The sequence below is a fragment of the Manacus candei genome, unplaced genomic scaffold (assembly GCF_025592945.1).
Source record: "Manacus candei isolate 608988 ecotype Guabito, Panama unplaced genomic scaffold, ASM2559294v1 h1tg000028l, whole genome shotgun sequence".
Classification (NCBI taxonomy): domain Eukaryota; kingdom Metazoa; phylum Chordata; class Aves; order Passeriformes; family Pipridae; genus Manacus; species Manacus candei.
The window spans coordinates 17557993-17579406 of NW_026138076.1; the positions used below are offsets into that span (position 1 = coordinate 17557993).

The 21414-nt window shown below is 35.5% G+C and overlaps 2 long non-coding RNA genes across 2 annotated transcripts in view; one reads left to right on the forward strand and one right to left on the reverse strand.

Moving 5' to 3' along the window:
* The window catches only part of LOC127472355 (uncharacterized), a 236352-nt gene extending 230623 nt beyond the window's left edge, over positions 1-5729 (forward strand). The window contains exon 2 of the long non-coding RNA XR_007904971.1: positions 5680-5729. This is a non-coding gene — a long non-coding RNA (uncharacterized LOC127472355). The remainder of the gene's footprint in view (positions 1-5679) is intronic.
* The window catches only part of LOC127472357 (uncharacterized), a 325449-nt gene that overhangs the window by 84365 nt on the left and 219670 nt on the right, over positions 1-21414 (reverse strand). The gene's annotated exons all lie outside the window — the stretch shown is intronic.

Consider the following 21414-nt stretch of genomic DNA (forward strand, 5'->3'; position numbering starts at 1 on the left):
GAAGGATACATTTTCTTTTGCTATGTGGTTCTCCTTAACAATATTTTACATACTTCCACAATTAATATTTCCTGTTAAAAGTAGTTTGTATTATTCAATAAAATTATAGAAAAAATTGGTGTAGAGAAAGTAATATTAATGATGTAGAAAAATAAGAATTTAAGAATTCCTCAGTAGAACCGTCTTCTAGTATTTCTAGATAGTTCATTCTGTAAGACAGACTTCTTTGGTTTTCCACTGGAAATGATTATTTTTGCATTTGTATCCCTGTGAGGACTTCTGCAACACCTCCATTTGACAATGTCCTAACACATTATTGGTTTAGTTAAATTTCAATTTTCCTTTCTACCATGAACTTCATTGCAGATGGCTGGTTATTGAATTCAATAAAGCAAGCTTAACTCACATAGTTTCTATACTTTGTTTGTAAAGGACTTTGCATAATAAATCAAAAGGTTATATTATTTGCACTTCCTTCAATGGAGAAAATGTTCAAATTAAATAATGCAATTAAAGGTGAGAAGAGAGTAATCTTCTACATACTCCTCTCTGGTGGTTTTATCAAAAGGAGTCCTAAACCTTTAAATGCTTTCACAGTAGCAATCTATTCGTGTATTACTCTCAGGTTTTATTTTAGCAGTCATTACAACCTTCTTTAAGACACTTCTTCCAAATGTCATAGGCTTATAGGAGGCCTGACATATACCTAAGATACAAATTCTTAATTCTAAGGACTTCACAAATAGTAGTTACATTGTTTGAAGGCAGTGGGATTCCACAAGGTTTTGTTTAGAGTTTTAGCCTGTGACATCCTGGCTAAACAATATATATTATTTTTCTTCTGATATAAAATTCCACAGAAAACAAAGAAAATTCAAATCAGAATGTGAATTATATTTTCCATCAATAATTAATTTAATATGTTGTAATCCGTTCAAATATATACAATTATTAACTATTTACTGATACATCGATAAAAATCCTGTTAAGGGTAGCTTATCTACATCAGTAGACTGATCTTAAAAGCTAAAAATCTCGTTTTCATTAAAAGTACAAACACACACAAGTTACAGGGCAACTATGAAAAGCATTCCATGACAAATTTAGATCACTGTCATACCGAAAAACCTTCAGATACAAGCAAATAATTTCCTTCTCTTTCTGTTATTTATGACATCTAACTCTAGAAGACTGTTGGCTTTAGTTCTAACAGTTTGGTTTTGTTTTGTTTCATTTTGTTTTGTTTTCTTTTTTTAAATTAGGACAGTTGGATATCTGCATTGGAGAAATTAGGATATTTCAACAAATAACACTCTCTAACATGACTTAATGTCATTAGCCCTGTTATTTATGACAATTGCTGTGGAGCAAGCAGTAAAATACAACCTGACAAAATAAACATGAATCATAAATCCTGGGGAGAAAAATTTAGTCCTTTAAACAACTAAGTAGGTAGCCATTAAAGAAAAGATTCATAGAAGTGCAATGGATTTGAAAACACCTCAAATTATCAGAAAATAGAAAAAGAAATTAAAAATACCTTATTAATTGTGTAAAGCAATCCAGAATTTTAGATGAAGCAAGTTATAAACTTGTACTTCTGTATTAAAATGCTATATGTTTGAGGAAGGAAAAAATAAGTGAATGTCACAATCAGCAAGAAATCTGGAGGCTTGTTTCTATGAATAATAATAACCAAATACCTTTAATAATTTAAAGAAGTATTGTATATCTGTATTGATTTCAGTTGAAAGCAGACTTGTTCAAAAACAGATAAACATAATGAAAAAAAATTATTACAGAGACCTACATTTTGAAAGATACTTCCTAAACCAAGACAAGCAATTAGATATTCTGTGCAATGTCTTGAGTTGATTTAGATAATTCTGTTGCTGCACATAATACATGGAAAAATGAAATATACTTTAAGTAAAGTATCAAAAAGACGAAATGAACACTGGGAAAGTCAAGAATACAATGTGAGTTTTTTGTTTCAAAATAAAACATGAGTTTTAAATAACAACAATTATTTTGAAGGAATGTTTTCATTTCTAGTTTCCTTTAGCAAGCATAAAGGAATTAAGGAAAAAAAGAATATATTTCTTTCTTCTCAATAAATTGTCAATATACTTTCAGGACCCCTAATTCTCAGCTTTGAACATGCTTTTACCCACAGTCAATATCAATATCCACACATTAAACCTTTCTTACAGATTCTTGAAATGTCCTCACATTCCGGTTAGCTCTTGTTCTTGCCCATATCCTCTTCCATAATGTATTCTTTCTACTTAAGAGATTACAGCTCTACCATGACTCACTAAAAATACAATTCAAAATCCTCTCTGTGTTTTACACACATTATTCTGAAAAAAAATTGAGACCATTTATATTAAGAAAACACTGAAAAGCTCTTTACAAAAAAGCTTTGCTTTTTGTAAATCTAGAAGAAATTGAAATTCCTCCTAGGTAGCTGAAAGGCTTTCTTGGTTGTGGCGCACAAAGGGGGAGGCTTTTCTACATGTCTTTAAGGATAGTACAGCATGGTCATAGCTAGTGGGCTACCAGATTTTCTCCTTCTCATTCAGCATTCTACTTTTGCCACAAGGAACCCTACATGAAATCAAGACAGGAATACAGTTTTTTTCTTCTTTTGCTAGCTCATGCTTAACAACTACAAAGAAAAAAGCCTCACATAAAATCATGCAAAATGCCTGATTTCAAGCACATGAAATCTAAAAGGAAACAAGTTAGGCATGTTTTTAGTTATTTCACCATTAGAGAATACTATTACATCACTTTAATCCATTTATTTAAATCATGCAGTAAGACTCAGTATTCAAGTTCTATGTTTACAACAAAAAAAAATCTAAGGATATTGCACAAGTTATTTACCACTGAATCCATTTATTTCTTGTGATATAAGAACTCAAAATGCACAGAGAATGCTTAATTATTAATGATTTCTCAATTAGGGTGCCTGACTTCAAAAAGAGTAAATAAATAGGAAAAGGAATTTATCTTGCAGTGATGTAATATATACTTAATAAAGATAATAACCTACAAAACTTTAAAGAAATATTGTGTCACTTCAGATTAAAACAGGGACAATAGTTATTTCTGTATCAATTCATCAAGCATCTTTTAATAATTAGTCTTATAAAAATATTTTAAAGTCAATAGATTTAGAGAGATGCGTTCCAGCTGCTAATGCTTCTAGCTCTGCACACATCTGGGTTTGAATATTGCTTATGCTGTGATGTTTTCATTGCACTGTAACCATGTTAATGAGTCTTCAGTTAGACAGAAGGTATGTTTGCAACATGTCCCTTTATTGCTGTCTGGTAATAGTATACTGGATTTAAGTTATGGAAACACACTCATTAGAGCCAAAAGCACTAAATGCACGCATCGGTTTTAGCACATATTGAAGAACTTTGTTAACCAAGGAGAAGTAAATTTGGTACCTTGCAGAAATTAAATTCTTGATCAAATACTGAAACCTTGGTGTAAGACAGACAATCCTCAGGGGGTTTTATGGTGGATTTGCAGCTGAATAATGCAAAGAATGGGAGTGGTCACAAATTTGGTATTATCAAAACCCAGAACTGTCTGTTAAACATTTACTATCACTTTTATACAAATTTAGCCTCCAGAGATTAATGCCATAATTCAGATTTAAATTTTGGATGACTGACATGCTAAGGAAAATAAGAACTCTATCATACGCATATACACAATTAAAATTGGGGCATCACTTGCTTATTCTGTACCTTTTCCCTATGTTCTACATACCGGTTTCTACCATGAAACTGGTTCCATCAAAAATAGAGGTGCTGTCTCCCTCTGAACTCCTCCATTTCTGCTTGCATTCAACTTCTCTAAGCACCATGGACGGCTTTGAAAGTTGTTGCAGAAGTGAGAGTAGCTACTACAAATTAGTCAACTGATTCTTGCTAACATAGCAGACAGGAGGCAAGAAAAAAAAAGAAAAAAAGAGGAAGAAACCTTCCTTCTTGACCTGTGATCCAGCTGCCATTGTCAGTGCAAAATATTGCAGAATACAAGATCTGCCTGAGTTCTGAGCTCATGGGGAGCCTGGAGGTCATGCCATTCAGGAAAGATTGATCTCCCAGGGTTGTCCAACTCCTATTACTCAGAAAGATGTGGAAGCTGAGAGGTCTTCCCTGTCATAGTAGCAAGATATCGCTGAGTTTATAAGTGAAATCTTGCAATTATAAGAGGAAACTGCTTTCTCTCAGGTGAAGGAAGGTTTCAGAACTAAATGGTAAATGTGAGGCAGGACTCCCTATCTTAGTGTTCCCACTGAGCTCACCAAGATCTTGCTTCTGTTTAGCTGTAGTTATTTACAGGGCCTTTTTTCCCCAATTTTTCTTCCACTTTGAGCACTGTATATAGAGTAAAAAAAATTAAATACTGGGCACTTATTTTCTCTTTTCCTTCTATAAGAAAGGGAAATTAGGGGTTTAGATTAGTTAATATTGCTTTAATCTGCAAACACTGTTTTGGAGTAAAGAAAAGCAAAGGGCAACATATTCAAGCCTGTTCTCAAAGCAGAGGTGAAAGAATGATTCAAAGGTTAGAATCTTCCTTTAGCTCTCCATTTTAGACTCAGATTAAAATTTTCAGTACAACACACTTTCCAAGGTAGTTGTCTTGGAAACCATGCTTCTGAACTGTACTAATAAACACACAGGGGTAGGTGAAGGTGAAGTGTCTACCCTCTCCACATGCCAAGGCCGCTAGAGATCTATAAGTGACTTGGAGACTGTTTTCCGCCATCATGGCACTTTGTGTCAGTGCTGAGGACTATTAAGGGCAAGATATTCCTTTCCTTCCTGTTACCAGGTCATAAAACCGCCAGACTTTTAAGAAGGTTTAAAGAAATTCATATGTAGAGAAGTATACCTTTAAAGATATGCACAGACACAGATATACAACATTTAAACATCTTGATAATGTATGTATTATGCTTCTATTGTAATTTCTCTATTGCTGTCCCTACAGACCAGTGCAGTGTATGATTTTATTTTGGTTTTTTGACCTCTATGTTGAGCCCGTATTAATGAATCCTATTTTATTCTTTGGTGCCTTCATTTTGATGTGACTTCCTCCCTGAAATAAAAGCATGTAAATTGATCTGTATTGCTTTAATTAAGAATAGTCATGAGTGAAACTTCCAGTATCTGTGACTATGCTCTGAGTAAACCGATTAATGTTTTTGTTATAAAATAAATAACATATTTGTGTGTATAATGTGTTTATGTATTTCAAGTTTCATATTGCACATTCAGTGAGGCTATATGTTGGCTATGGATGGAGACAGATACTCAATTAGTGCCTAAAAATTATCTTACACTCAAAATTTACTAGAAAAAAATATTTATTAAAGTGTGTATTAGGAAGGAGTTCGAGACATACTGAAGCTTGAAAACCAAGACACCGTTAAAAGCTTAACAAATCCAATATTTATTACCAAGAGGTGGCCAACAAAATGAACAAACCCAAAAGGGAGGAATGAGGAGAGAAATAAGCCCCTAGCACGACCTCCCCAGTCACCCAGCTGTTGCCCATAAAGTTATCTTACCGACCTAGCATGCCTATAATTACCCAGAGCAGAAGCTGCATCCTTGGAGAGTCAGTAAGTTCACAAACTGGCAGGCGTCCCCGCCAAAGGCAACGTTGTCCTTGGTGTGAAGTTAGCTCCCCCCCAAGAAAGCACTATCTGCTTTTTATACAATTAATTGAGTGACCACAACCTCCCAGGTGTGGCCAGCACTGCCCAGCCAGAGGCCCTCAGTCCCATCCCCTTGGTTATGTGAGTGCATCTCTTCTGCGCACGCGTGGCTTTCCCTGCACCTGTGTACTGCACTCAGGGGGGTCTTTTCCAAATGAATCTGGGGGTGTCCTTCATCATCCTCCTCCTCCTCAATCTTGCCTTCAAGCGACCTTGGAGGACCATTAGCCAATCACAGAATACCAATTAAAACAGTTTATACAGAAGTTCTCCCTCCAAGGACGAATTCACTGTTTTATCAGTGAATTTGGCAGGCAGAATATAAACTACTGCAGGTGGCTGGGGCCAAACACAGACCAAAAGTATCAGCATAAATTCACCTTGGTACAAAGTGTTAGCAAAATTAGGAGCCAAAGTATGTTTTCCCTATTAGGCAATTCCTCTGAATACCAATTTCTTGGTCGAAGTAGCAGATGCAGTGAGGTCAGAAACATTTTATCATCTATTACTTCCATTGTCCAAGGCAAAGAACTCCAAACCTTTTGTCAGAGTTAATAGATGAGACCAAAGTCATAAATTTCAATGACATTATTTGTAGTTTCTTCTTTGTTTGATACTTGATTATGGCAAGCTATAACACTGTGGCAAACTTTCAGATTATTCCAGAAGACTAATAATGCCTTGCTTTCTCACAAATACGTCTCCTTGATGTAGCTGTCACCCTCATTTTTTAAAAAATATAAGTAAATAAAAATGGTTGTGTTTGTGAAGAAAAATATTGAAAATATGAACTGAATATACCCTGGAGACTCAGAAACAAGAAAGAAAGGAAAATAAACAGTCTTCCTAAAAACATTTGTTGCCTTTATATAATATCATTACTTTTGGGAGAATCATGGATTCTTTACTGTTGATACTGGTAATGCAATATAAACCTAAAAGAATGATCCCCTTTATAAATATGAGCTGCAAAAAATGACCTGTTTTCTCTCTTCAACTGTGTTAAAAGTTGCTTCCAAATTATTCTGCAGTATAAATGAAGCATGTAAACATGTTGGACATAGAATACCTGGAAGGCTAAGAAAAGTTTTGAACTAATGAACATGAGCAAAAGAGATATTTTAAAAACATTAGATGCATTTAAATGAGGATAACAGTAAATACATTTTAAAAGAAAATCTACTTGTCTAATCATAATTTATTTGTCTAGACCATGGAGAATTTGCATCTATGTCTACGTAAACATTACAGTATTTCACTACAGGACAGATACATACTAGATATTAGAAAATCTTTTGGTATCAGAGTTAATTTCCTGTCATGGCTTCCTCTTTTTGATTTCAATTGCTCTTAGGAACGAAATACAGAGCTCTTCCTGAATGGACATATTCCACTTCTTTTCTAAGACAATAATTTTCTTTAGTAAACAAAAAAACAATGAAACAAAAAGTTTAAAGTATGTAAAAGGACTTTAAAGTTAGAGTCTTCATTGATTAATTTAAATTGTATTTTGGTATCTGAAAATGCATTGTGACAGACACCAAATAACTTACTCCAAAATCAGAAAAATGCTATGAAAGTTTTATAGTAACAGAGCTTAGTATGTCAGTAACAGAAGAAATGGCAAAGTAGTGTATATAAGATTCATAGCCATGAGAGCTGGTCTAATCTTGAGCCATTCCTATCAAACATTCTAGAACTTAGAAAATTAAAAAAATGCCTGTAATGACTGGTGAGGAATATAACAGTGTTTCTCAGGACCAGTTAAATTATGATTTAAATTATTAATCTTTTTGTGAAGAATGGTTACCCTATGGAATAAAATGGTTATTTTATAAATGATTCTTCAATATTTTATGGGGAAATTCTTACTTACACATTTAAGAAAATAAATGTTCTTTTTCTACCAAATTTTTTTCTGTCTTCACTATTCCCCATATTTAAATATATATCTATAAAAAGGAATGCAGGAGCATCTGGGAAACTACAGGCCTGTCATCCTGACTTCACTGCGAGGGAAGTTCATGGAGCAGATTACCTTAAGTGCCATCATTCAGAACATACAGGACAACCAGGGGATTAGGTCCAGCCAGCTCTGGATGTTGTCTACCTGGACTTACTAAAGCCTTTGACACTGTCTCCCACATCATGCTCCCACAGAAACTGGCTGCTTATTGCTTGGATGGCTGTACACTCTGTTGGCTAAAAATCTGGCTGGATGTTTGGACCTTGAGAGTGGCACTGAAAGGAGTTATATCCAGCTGGTGGCTGGTCATGAGTGGTGTTTCCCAGGGCTCAGCACTGGGGCCTGACTAATCTCCTTACCAACAACCAGGACAAGGGGATCGAGTGCACTCTCAGTTTGTGGATAACACTAAGCTGAGTGGGAGCATTGACCTGCTGGACGGTAGGAAGGCTCTGCAGAGGGATCTGAACAGGCTGGATCAATAGACCAGGGCCAACTGTCTGAGGTTCAATAAGACCAAGTCCTGAGTCCTGCACTTGGGTCACAACAATCCCATGCAGTGCTACAGGCTGGGGAAAGACAGTCTGGAAAGCTGCCTGGCAGAAAAGGACTGGGGGGTGCTGGTCAACAGCAGGTTGAACATGAGCCAGCAATGTGCCCAGGGGGTCAAGAAGGCCAATGGCATCCTGGCCTGTATCAGAAATAGTGTGGCCAGTAGGACTAGAGAAGTGATTGACTCCCGTACTCAGCACTGGTGAGGCCGCAACTTGAATCTTGTGTTCAGTTTTGGGCCCCTCACTAAAAGAAAGACATCGAGGTGCAGGAGTGTGTCTAGAGAAGGGTGACAAAGCTAGTGAAAGTCTGGAGCATGTGTTTTATGAGAAGCAGTTGAAGGTACTGAGGTTGTTAACCTGAAGGAAAAGGAGGTTTAGTGAACCTTCTCACTCTCTACAACTAACTGAAAGGAGGTTGTAGCGGGGTGGGATTTAGCCTCTTCTCCCAAGTAACAAGCCATAGGGTAAGAGGAAATGGCCTCAAGTTGTATCAGGTAAAGTTTAGACTGGACATTAGGAAAAGTTTCTTCAACTGAAAGGGTTATCAAGCATTGGAACAGGCTGCTCAAAGAAGTGGTTGAGTCACCATCCCTGAAGGTAATTAAAAGATGTGTAAATGTGGAAGTTAGGGACATGGTTTTAGTGGTGGGCTTGGCAGTGCTAGGTTAACAGTTGGATTTGATGGTGTCAAAGGTCTTTTCCAACCTAAATAATTCTCTCAGTCACTTGTGTTTGAATAATTAATATGGTAATTTTTTTAATATCTTTCATTAACAAGTGTATGTGGCATCTATGTTAGTGGATTTGATTCAGTTTATTCCTTTGGATAAAAGAAAAGTCACTACTACTACTAGTTCTAGTATTTAAATTAATCCCAAATTGCAAACTGTTAGCTCAGCATAAATCCATAACTGCATTGATTCACTTGGAAAGTTTACTTAAAAGTTTCTTTCTCAATAAATTTTTGTAAACTCACTTTTAGGCTACAGAAAGCATTTTTTTTCCCAGGAGTTACATTGCCATGGTATCTAAATCATGCTTTACATCAAATAAGGCTTGTAAAATGCCTCAGTGAAAAAGTAGCTTTGTCAGGAATAGAGCACTCTCATAATGTACTATGACATAATTAATCACCCAAGGTTAAAAAAAGGTCTCCTCTAAAAAACCCCACAAAATAGCACCATGTTCTGGCAATTCAAGCTGTGGTAGAGTGGACTTGCAGTACAGAGATATGAGAATTTGTTGGTTTTTTTTTTCTTTTCCCACACTTTCAGGAACTAAGAGGCAACATTGCAAAGCATTCAGTGATGCAGCAAGACAAAAAAACCTCTTTCTTACAAACCTCATCCTAGTGGTAGAGTGTTCTATCAAGTTTGGAGGGAATGTATGTCCATTGATATTATATCATGGTATTAGGGCCTTGAAGCAAACGGAGAGTCAAGACCTTCTCCAAATGTGAACTGTAAGAATTAAGGTAAAATGTGAATAAAAGGGAATAATGAGAATGGAAACATGAATAATTCTTATTAACTGGTCACCTGCATACTAGTTCCACTGTGTAGATCCACACTGGGATCACTAGATTATTGTCTATGATAAGAAGGAACAAGAGTTTATAAAGCAAAGTCCTGTGTTCATCTTTATTTCTAGCTACCCTACCTTCATGGAAAGCAATTCTAAACCTTCTCCTCACAGATTAGGCAGTTACTTGTGATTTCCAACTGAAAATATTTTCCTTAAAAAAAGAAAAAAATTTTTCCTCAATGCGCAGATTTCTTTTCTCTCTGCTGGTAGTGGATATACCTTCTCAACTCATGCAGTGATTGCATTTCTTTTTTCCATGGCTGGTCATTGGTATCCTCTGACTCATAAAGACAGGTCATCTTTCTTCTTTTATATTCCCAAACCAGAAGGCTTATAACAAGTTCTAACAGAAATTCCTTTGCCATTCGTTGTATAACACTACACTTCACAACACCATATTCCTATGCAAAATGTTCTGACAACAGTGTAAAGAAAGAAATAATAAATGTTTGCTTGCTGTCCAAATTCTGATATGAGACCACTACAATTTACTTCCCTTAAAAGTATTTCTGTTTGAAACCAAACCTCAAAAAGAAGTTCTGTTATCCCATGGCTTTTAAACCAGGGCATTCTGCCTACTGAAAAACTTCTCACCCAGTGAGGATCAAAGCCAGCACCTGGAACATTTTCTGATATACAAATGTTGATTTCTCAGGAAAAAAATTCCTGCTGCCATCATTATTTCTAGCAGTCAAGACCTACTAGCACTTTTACCTTGATAAGGGGAGTGTTAAGGAAACTTCCCAGTGTGTCCATTCATGAGACTCTGCCAGTCACACTCCCAGTGCCAGAGACGTTCACTGCTGGGACCAGAGCCCCTCCACTGAGCCCCACTGGACTCCCCACACACCCCACACTCGCACAGTCAGACCTGGTTTCCCTGTAGGTTCGACCCCAGGTTTCCCATAGCAGAGTCTCAAATGTCTCATTCCGTAGAGCAATTTACTCATGGCGCAGTAACACAGAAACAGCTCCCCTGAGGAGGGACCCTGAACAAAGGACGCCCTGGGCTTTTTATCCCCTCACAGTCCAAACGCGCCAAAGTCTTGCTCTTCCTCCCGAGTCCTTGCCTTCTGCCGTGTCTCTGAGTGCTCAATCCCCTGGCTGGTGCCACAGGTCCCCGGGCCCTCTGTTATGCCAAGAGTCGGCAGTTCATGGCCTCCTGTCTCAGGCTCTTCCCAGCCAGAGCTCAACTTGCAGCTGACCCTGCAGCTGCACACTGAGCTACCTGCACCGAGTGTACAGGGTCCCTAGAAGACTGAGTCTTCTTAGTCGTTTTTTTCAAGAAATGATCCAAAGACAGGCGCTACATGCTCAGAGACTATAAACTTGTCCTGAAAGTCTATTCTGTGTAAGAAGACCAGTTTTCAAATATTTTGGTCGTCACTGCCTGCCTTCAAGGGATAACATTGGAAGAAAAAGCAATTCCACCTCTAATAAATAATTTAGATTGGGAGTTTGCCTCGTATCGTGTTTAGTGTGGTAAAACTAGCACATCACTATACTACACTGTATCATCCCCTCTAAATTCAGTGCAGATGAATATACATGTGGGTTACTAGTTACTAAAAACATCCTAAATTACACTAAGAGATTTTGACTCACTGTATGTTTTAACATTCAAACTTTATATGGTATTATTGTTATTGTTTAAGCTGCTGTCACGACATTTTACTGCAACTACAATCCTAAAATATGTGCTTAGAGCAGACTGAAGTATATATTTTTGAAAAAGACCCAAAAAAGTTTTGTAGAATAGCAAAAAAAACATTTCTTTGATTAACACTGCTCAAATGATTCACAAGGAATGAGGAAGCACTACTAGAAGTGCTGGAGGAGCATTTTCTGACAGAAAAACAATACACTTGAGCAAGGAGAGATTAGACATATGGCACAAGGAATGAAAGGAAGAACAAAGCAAATAGGGAAGGTAATAGTGAAGGCAGCTAGATAATAGAAGGACCAAAAATAATGAATGGAGGGATAAACTGACAGGGAAACCACACACATGAAGAGGAATGAAAACAAAACTATATGAAAGAATTAAAAGCCAAAGAAGCCAAGAGCAGGGGTTGGAGGGGAGGGCGAAGAAAATGTGTTAACAAGTGTTAATTAGGAATTAAAAACATGAAAAGAGTATCAGAGAAAAAATGAGGCAATATGAGAGACAGAAGATGAAGAAACGTAGCCTTGGGATCAGTCCTATTAATTTAATTACTAGTGATGTGCCAGTCTCTGACTTTTCTGCTACAGGGCTGATCCTGCTCATTGTGGACTTTCACAGAGTAATGTTACCACTGAATGACTTTCTGAGCTTTTTAATTATAGGATTTCAGTTCCTATTGGTATTTGGTTTGGTATTGCGCAATTGCTCAGAATATATTGTATTTTAGTGCAGTTATAAACTTCTGTTTGGGGATAAACAGATTAGGAAAGTGACCCAAACCGATGACTTCTTCCATATAACAATATTTTTTTTTTCATGAAGCAAACACCATCAAGTTTTAAAACAAAAAAAGCCTTTTTTTTTTTTTTAATTATTCAAGACCACTGCTTACAATGGTTACCCTAAGTGCTTCTTCAAAGAACACACTATTTCTGCATCTGGAGTAATAATTACTGGAAATTCTTCTAATCAGTTTGCAAAGCCTGTGGCTGAATGTGCCCTCTAAAATGGTGGAGAATACAGGTTCTCTTTGGACCTGTTAAACAGTTTAAAAGACTGCTAAATACAGTGTTACACATCACTGTAGTTCATTTCAGCTGGAGTACTAGTTATTCATATTCTATTACTCATGATTTCAAGCAAGTGAAGGGAAAAATTCATTGACCTTGAACAACCTCAAATATATTTGGTCTATAAACTTTGATATATCCTTCCTTCTAACCGCAATACCTTGTTCAATGTGCAAGTTCTTTTCTAAGAATAATAAAAAATTACCATTTCATCAAACTTTTGAAACTACTGAGATTGAATCTTTAACTGAAAAAAGTTCACTATAGTGCACAGTGACTAGTATTAATTACTAATTTTATGCAAAATGACATAGCAAATTAATTAGCAATGAGCTATATTGGTGGATATATGCCAAACCTCAGATTGTTTGGGGCAGAAGTAGCATGGTATTAAATATTCAACATGCTGTGGGATGTTCTGGTTACACTGGTCAATCATTAATTTTCTTTGATCCCTAGAAAGTAATTTTTGTTGCACTCAGCTGTAACTGATTGCAAACAGCTTTTTTATTCAGGCTCCTAATGTACTTTTCCCCAGTTGCTTTCCGCTGATTGAAACTGTTTGTAGTTACATACTTTAAAACACAGCACAGGACCATTGCTTTTCTGTGAATATATACTAATAGTCATTTAATATTAAGTTAACATGATTTACATTCCTAGTGTTATTCTGAAAGAACTTCTAGAAGTACAGCAAAAACAAATATTTGAAATAATTGAAGAAAACGGGAAAATCACAGATGTGCAAAATATTTCTTTTCATCTGTAATAACTAAGAGTAATACCAGTATGTCACACTTTAGGTAGAAATAGCTATTAAGAACAGACTTTGTTTCAGTCAGAATTTTGTATGTTGGAATGCAAATTCTTCATGACACTGTAGAAATGGGAAGAGATTTCAGCAAGAAGTCATGGGATTTAAGCAAAAGCAAGGAAGAACTCACTGATTGAAATCTTGCACCATCTGTGATAAGCAAGACAAACAGACTTGTAAACCGCGTGTGATAGCTCTCTTTATGGCTTTGTTTTGCTCCATCAGTGGTTGTAACCGGAGTGGAAAACTGCTTACTTACCTGTTTGATGAAGTGCCCTTTGTGTATCCCTGCCCCTGAAACCTGGCTACAAATGGAATGGAAAAGTACTAAGCATGCATGCCCCTTTCTCAAACCCTATACAACCTGAGTCCATGCCTCAGTTGGTACAATTGTAAGCATGCATTTTGTGTGTATTTGTATTACCACACTATTGCTCTAACTTTAATTATTATAATTGTATTGATTTGATTCTAAATCTGGGGATCTTGCTGTAACCAGATTTCTGGAAGGGGAAGAGGTGCTTTACAGCTGGTTTTTTTGCTTATTTAAAAAGTCTGTTATCAGAGAAACCAAACTATATTTGAAAATTGTTTCAAAATTTAGGTAAATCTGTAAAAACAAACAAGTGTTTGAGTGTTAAACTAAAATATAAAATCAGAAGATCATGGAATAATTGAGACTGAAAAGGCTGAATCTGGAAATTGCGTAGACCAGCATCCTTGCTCAAAGTATAGTCAGCTAAAGCAGAATGCTCAGGGCTTTGTGCAGCTGTGTTTTCAATATTTCCAAAGCTGGACACTCTTAAATATTTAATTGCTACATATATTTTAGATTTTGAAAGCTAACCAAAATAAGATATTTGACATGTAATGTCTGTCTTTCTAGTCCTTATTATTTTTCAAAAAACTGCAGAACATTATGACTAAATAATTATCATTTGATCGTCTGAATAAATTCAACATTACCTATCAAAATAGTAATAGATATTTAGCAAAAGAAGTAATATTTCCCAAGTAGTCAATGTGAGGATAAATTAATACACATTTTATATGAACAATATATCAAATTTTATCAGATATTACAAAAATTATATCAGAAAGCATTAGTCTTTATGAGCTTAGTTATACTTTAATTTTAGCTTCTCTTTTCATGTAAATCTTATATTAGTAAAGCTTTAGCATAACAATATCTAGACAGATGAGAGAAGAGAGGAGAAGCCACCCTAAGTAAACTTGTCCTTTACAGTACTTTCTTTAGCAGTAATAGATGATCAGTTGGCATATCAAGCTCTTCCCTCACTAGTCATATTCAAGTATGATTTATGCTCTATGACAATTTTGGAATCTCGGAATCAGAACCATCTTACTCTTCTTCTGTGGACCAGGAATATCCTCTAAATTTTGAGGTTCTGACATTGGAAATACACTTTCGTGAGACTTCAAATGAAGCCTTTCATTTACTACCTTCAATATCTCATAACCACTGCATTTTGTTCTATTATAATAGATTGGTTCCTGAAAGTTATTACTAGCTAACTTATTGCTTTTTATTTCAGCCTAACTGCCTCACTCTGACCTTCAGAGCCAAAAATAATGTATAAAAGGATGCATCTTTTCTGCTCTTATGAAAAAAATAAATGCATGAAAGTTAAAAAATTAAACTTTTTTTTAGTTCTGTTTTTAAAGAGCTTAAAACTTTTCTATAAAGCAAAAATATTAAGTGTTGGACACAAGAAAGCAATGGCTTTGCTTCTGATTCTCTACCATTTATATCCCTTACTTGTTTCTGGCTATTTCATATGCAAACTGCTATCGAAGTCATATGGAATCTGAGACCTGTTTACTTCAAGTAACTGTCCCACTATGAAGGTGAATTTATTTTACTATTTTTGAGGTCCAAATAAGAACTGGTAGGGCACTCAGTAAGTAAGATCTTTCTAAACAGTTAATGGGAAGGAATGAGCTAAAACTGAAGACATTTTTAATTTTCAAACTGCTTACATACCTTGTGAAGTCTTTAAATTCCTGATGGTGTCAAGGTCTTAAAGGACCACCACCACATATCCAAAATGTAAAAAACCTATAAGAGTACCATGCTCACCAAAGTAGGCCTTTTTTTTTTTTTTTCAGTTCTTGTATTTAATAGAATATCCAAATAAGCAAAAAAAAATTGTATGATGTAACTGTCTTGACTTAGAGAAGCAGATAGTGGTACAGGTTAACATTAGTATACTCAAAAGTTGAATGCACTAGGAAATTACTTGGATATTTTATTATAGCAAGTTAAACTTAAGATATGCATGAATGCATTGATTGTCTTATTTAAACATCATCTTAGTTAGAAATATGGTATATTTCAAAGAAATAAATGTCCTCTTTTATTGTGATACACATAAAATTGTCACTGATTTATTAGATATTTGACATAACAAAATTAACACAGGAAGCTTCATAATGACAGCATGAAAATATATCAGGTATTCATTTGTTCAATATTCATCATTTCTCTATTTTCACATAGTATAGCTCTGCAGTTCAGGCATTAGTTACACAAGGATTCCTGAAAACCTTTTGTCTTAAATTCTGTATTTTTAAGAAAATGTTCTAGGATACTTTCTGAATGCACAGAAGAAAATATGTCAACACTGTCTGTTTTCCTGGACTTCTTGTCCACCCTACCAACTTCCTGTAGCTGTTCCATCTCCCCACTTGGAAAAATAAACTGCTCCAAGTACAAGTTTATTTATCCCTGGTTTATTCTACTTGCCTTTTTTTATTTTCCTCAACTTAGTAAGTCATCAGGAAGCTGCAGCATACATAATGTGTATCAGCTCCTGTCAACTACTTTTCCAGTCCTATTTGATCTCTTTGGAGAAGTTCCAGACTTCGCAATCCTGGAAGTTCTCTTCTGATGCCAGTTAAATCATTGTTTCTGACATGCCGCGCCAAGCATTCAACTGGTTGTGATGACAGTGACAGTCTTTTATTTGCTAATTCTCCCTGCTACCTTTCTTCCACTATTGTTCAATGCCATGTTGTGAAAATTCACACAGTAAAGAAGACATGTTAACTACTCCAAAATCTTTTCCCTAGAGCTAACTATATTTTCAAAGAGTTATTAAATGAGAACAAAAAATCTAAAAGACTGGGAAGAGACACCATACTCACATCAGTGTTTGCTGTATGGTACTAAATACTTTCCTGTTTTCTAGTCTTGTATTGACAGATTCATCACTAGAATTTTTCCCCCAGAAAACTGGGGTATATTATACTTGAAATAATTTTGCTTTATTTGTGAAATGGAAGAACAGAGGCTTCCTTTCGCTGTGAGAATAAGTCTTTCTCTAGAAGAGCTGAAGGAATGACAGAGATTGTAAAATCAGTTTTCTTTGCATATGGAACACCAAAGAGATGAAACATTTGAAGACAGCATTTTTGTTAGTGATGAATGAGTAACTTCCAATGAATAATTTATTGAACAAATTGAGCCAATTTTTCTACATTCACAATATATACAAGCAGATCACAATTTTCTCATTAGCTGAAACCATTTGCCAAATTCTTTTATGTGGTACTGTTACCTGAATATTGATTGTGAAGCCCTCCACAAAGAAGTTACTTTTCGTTTGTGACATAGCTCAGAAGGTAAAGCTTCTGCACAGAATGGATGAATGTGTAAGCATTACTAGCAAAAATATGCATTTGGATTTCAATTTCATTTTGTACACATTTTTATGGAAATAACATTACAGTTCACCTTCTCTGAACTCTGTGTTTTGGAAAAAAAAGAAAAACACCAGTAAGTACATCAGATGAACCCCCAACATCTAAATTCTATTTTCTTTCTTTAAAGTTATGTTGATTTTTTAAAAGCAATACAAATGAAAACATAAAACTAGCAAATCACACACAGTCTCTTGGTTATCTAACTGGTATTTTATAAATGATATTGGCATAATAAACAATCTGAACACGGCCTGTAGAAGATTTCCTATAGATAATCCCTAATTAGATAATTATAAACTGATTTTTTTTTTAATCTCAGATCTTTTTGATGAAGCCAGATATTTATATGCAATAGTTCTTTGTTGGGATAGACCATACTAATATTAATCATGAAAACAAACCAACACTGAGCAATATAAGCATGGAATGAATTCAGAACTGACAGATGTCAAATCAGAGTTGTCATCATCACGAGCAATATTTTCAGCCAGGTTTTGTGGGATTAAATCTTAATTAAACTACCAGATCTAGGCAATGCTATGTGCATTTTTCATCAATAACTTGTTATAAAATACAATGTTTAAAGTAGACTAGAAAGGAAATAATGAATGATGAAAATAAATGATGAACTAGAAATTATTAGCAAAGAACATACAGAATTCATATTAAGTATAAGACCCCATGTCCTGGAAAGCAGTAATTTTTTGATTCAGTTTAAGGCAAATAAGTGTACATAAAACTGCATCAAAAAGGTGTATTTTAAAAAAAATATATAAGAAAGGATATGCTTAGACTTAATCAGTACAGAAAACTTGTGACACTAACACTGCAATACTGTATGCATAACAATACTAGTATCTTGTATCTAGTCAAATAGGAAAAAGAACCACAAGAGCAATTGAAGGATGGAAAAAAATGCCTTAGACTGAGAGAAAGGAAATATTAAAGGGCTAACTCATTCAGACTATTAAAAAACACGGATGAGTTTTTCTTTCATAAACAACTAAAAATTGCCTGCATGTCAAAGAGCATTTTAACCTATTTAAGGTAAAATTGTCTTGGAAACATAAGCCCTGGTAATGCAGTCTTGATCACTGAGACAACACTGCACAGAAAGCACAGTGTGATCAGAAAAAAAATATTTTCTGAAAGAGCCAGTGCCAGTGGTACACTTCCATAGGCTTTTGAGGGAACACTTTTTAGGTTGTAATCTGAATGCTGTCCCTTTCTGACTTCACTGAAAGAGGAGGAACAGATGCAGGGGTGATGTCTTCTGGAGACACAAGGTTGGACTCTTCATGTCAGACAGGAGCCCACATGATTTCTCCAGGAACTGCTGATGTGTTGCTATGGATCACTAATTCCAGTTCTTTCCATGAAATTTAAAGATATTGAATGACATTCAAAGATACCAGTTGGCTCAAGAGGCAACACAACTGTGATTATCTGGCTCTATGCTTATAATAGTAAAGCTTTCTAGGCCTGAGCAGAAATAACTCTAACCAAGGTATCTGGCTATAGATAGTTAAAAGCTGACTGTAAGGCATGAACTTCAAAATAAAGAATATTTCACCTTTGGATCAAAGTACTGAAAAATAATGGATTCTCTGCCTCTTCATGTACTCGAAACAAGACTGGACACCCCTCTGGAAAATGCATTTGGGCAAACATATTACGCTTTTATGAAAAATAAGATATTATGCTCAGTTCAGTGTTTGGTACGAAAGCAGTTAGACTACCTAGCCATTAAATACTAGAGATTAAACTTGAGCAGTCTATTAACTTGATTTCATTGCCACCAACCCCATTCACTCTTATGTCACAGGCTATGGTCCCAACCATGGCAAGATTAGAGTTGTGCATGAGTGTGACTCTGACCTCAGCCTGCAAATGAATCACATGGAACAAAGCCAAGTCATCAGTGGAGCTAAAATTAACTTCTATACTGTGCTTTCCAATCCTCTATATGCACCTAGATTCCACAGAAAGGGCAGTACATACAAAATGCAACAGGAGGTTTTTTTTGTCTGAATTCCTTAATACACAATACTTTTTATACCTCATGGTCAGTTCTAACTATAACATATATAGACCTGCTTATACATATAAATAAATGGACAGCAGATTGGTTTGGATAGGCAAATAAAATGCTGATTCCATTGCATGTTGTTGTTTGATCATTTCTGACAAATGCTTATTTTGCAATGTCTTCATCTGTTAATGCATCTTTAACAGAACAATAAAACTGGCTCTAAAAGTAATGAGGTGTTATAACATTACATAAATCTTCTTCACTGTCACCTTTTCTGCATATAAGTATATATTGAGAACATACACAAGGCACCTGTCAATAGCTGTAAGCTAATCTTAAAAAAAATTCCACAATTTACTAACTGTGATAATCAGAGACTGCAAGAAAAATATAAATCAATATTTAATAATAGATTATGTCCATAGTTTAACTAATAAATAACTTCTTGCATTCAAAAATGTAATTTGAAAGACTACCATGTAATGGAAATAGATACCTTATCTTTCAATTTGCTAATCCAGCTTGCTTCCACAATGTCAAAGGGCAGGTTAGCCTGGATGCCAGACAGCATATAGGTATTGCTAAGATTTGTCTGACTTTCTTGTCACTTCTCTACTCTGTTCTTGGATAAGGCAATAATGTTACCATAAGATCACCATAAGTGATCTTATGGTGATCTTACCATAAGTGTCACCATAAGATTAAAAGTGACAATAAAATGTAGAAAACACAAGTACAAAGCTACTGAGAGCAACTGTTATCACAGAGCTGTGTGTGAAACATATGGTCATGAAGTGATATTTGAGAAGTAAAACACTGGAGTACAGCATGAAAACATAATATAGATACACAGATAGTGCAAAAACAGTCTTTTGGCATATTTGACCAAGAAAAAGAAATCAATGAGAAGCGGGAAAAAACATCAAGAACAATTTCTTAAGGGAGTTACTCTTCAGTTTTGTGACAATGGCTTTAAATTAGCTCTCATGACAACAATGCAGTCTTCAAAAACATTCTCCCTGAAAACCAGATTCTAGAGATAGGTAAGAAAGTTTATCATGATCATAGAAGAGAGAAGCTTTAGAAGAGCAATATATGAGTTATAAGTTGAAAGCCTAAAAGAAAGAGTCCAGAACATCTTCATAGACAGCAAAGCGAAGTGGCCTAAAACATGATTATTCTGAGTTGTACTTTTCTGAAGAGAGGCTGTTACACGTTTTGGAGCCACAGAACCAAAGCAGCATGTACAACCAAAAACAAGTCACACAGAATGGCTTACAGGAGTTGAGTACCAACTACAGATGTGGGCTCCTGGTGCGCATACACCACCAACATAAGTCCTATCTGCCACCAGAAAATTAGTTTGTATAGCCATTTGGAATAAATTTAGCTGGTTAAGGAATAAGATACATGTCTTGCCTCAAACTTCCTATACAGTCAGGAAGTACATGTTGAATTAACTGAGCTGATGATAAAGATTCAGCTGTCTGACAAAGTAAGGTTAGCTAACAACAAAAAAAGTTACATCAAACTTGATGCTGCTACCTGGAAAATCTTAATGTATGAGTGAAGATTCTCCGGGAATTCCCTGCAGATGAATGAAAAAGTCCTTTCTAGAGAAAAAAGCAATGCACGACGGTTGCAGTTCAAAAATCTATTATTATTTCCATGTGTATTCCTCCTGTTAGATTTTTCTTTTAGTAAGTGTTTGCAAGAAAATATAATCAGCTCTTCACTTACAGGATGTGAAGCCTGACGTGTTTGAGTTGTTGCTTTGGTAGTGGTTCCATTACAACTAAATTCAGATCTTATGTCTCACCTATGGCTTTTGTACGACGTGCAGACTATATACTATCTGTGAGAACGTGTTATTTCTGCTATTCTCTATTAGCAAGGACAACCTTGTAGTACATCTGCAAAAAGACAGATGGACAGGAACACCTTCAATCCCATTCTCTTTCTGCCTACTGTTATTTTACAGTTGTTCTTCCTTTTTTGGTTTAATTTTACTTAATGCTTCCTGGGTAGTGGCATTCTTATTTCTATCCAGCATGTAGTACAATCATTGACCACTCAAGTGGAAGAGATTCTTTGTGAGGGAAGACTTTTGAAAAAGGGGAAAGAGCTTAGGGTTTATCTCCTTCAGTAAGGAAGGACAGAATTTACTTCAAATGTGTCACATAACAGGATATAAAACCCCCAACGGGCAGACATCTTAACATCTACTTCAAGAGAATGCTGTTCTAC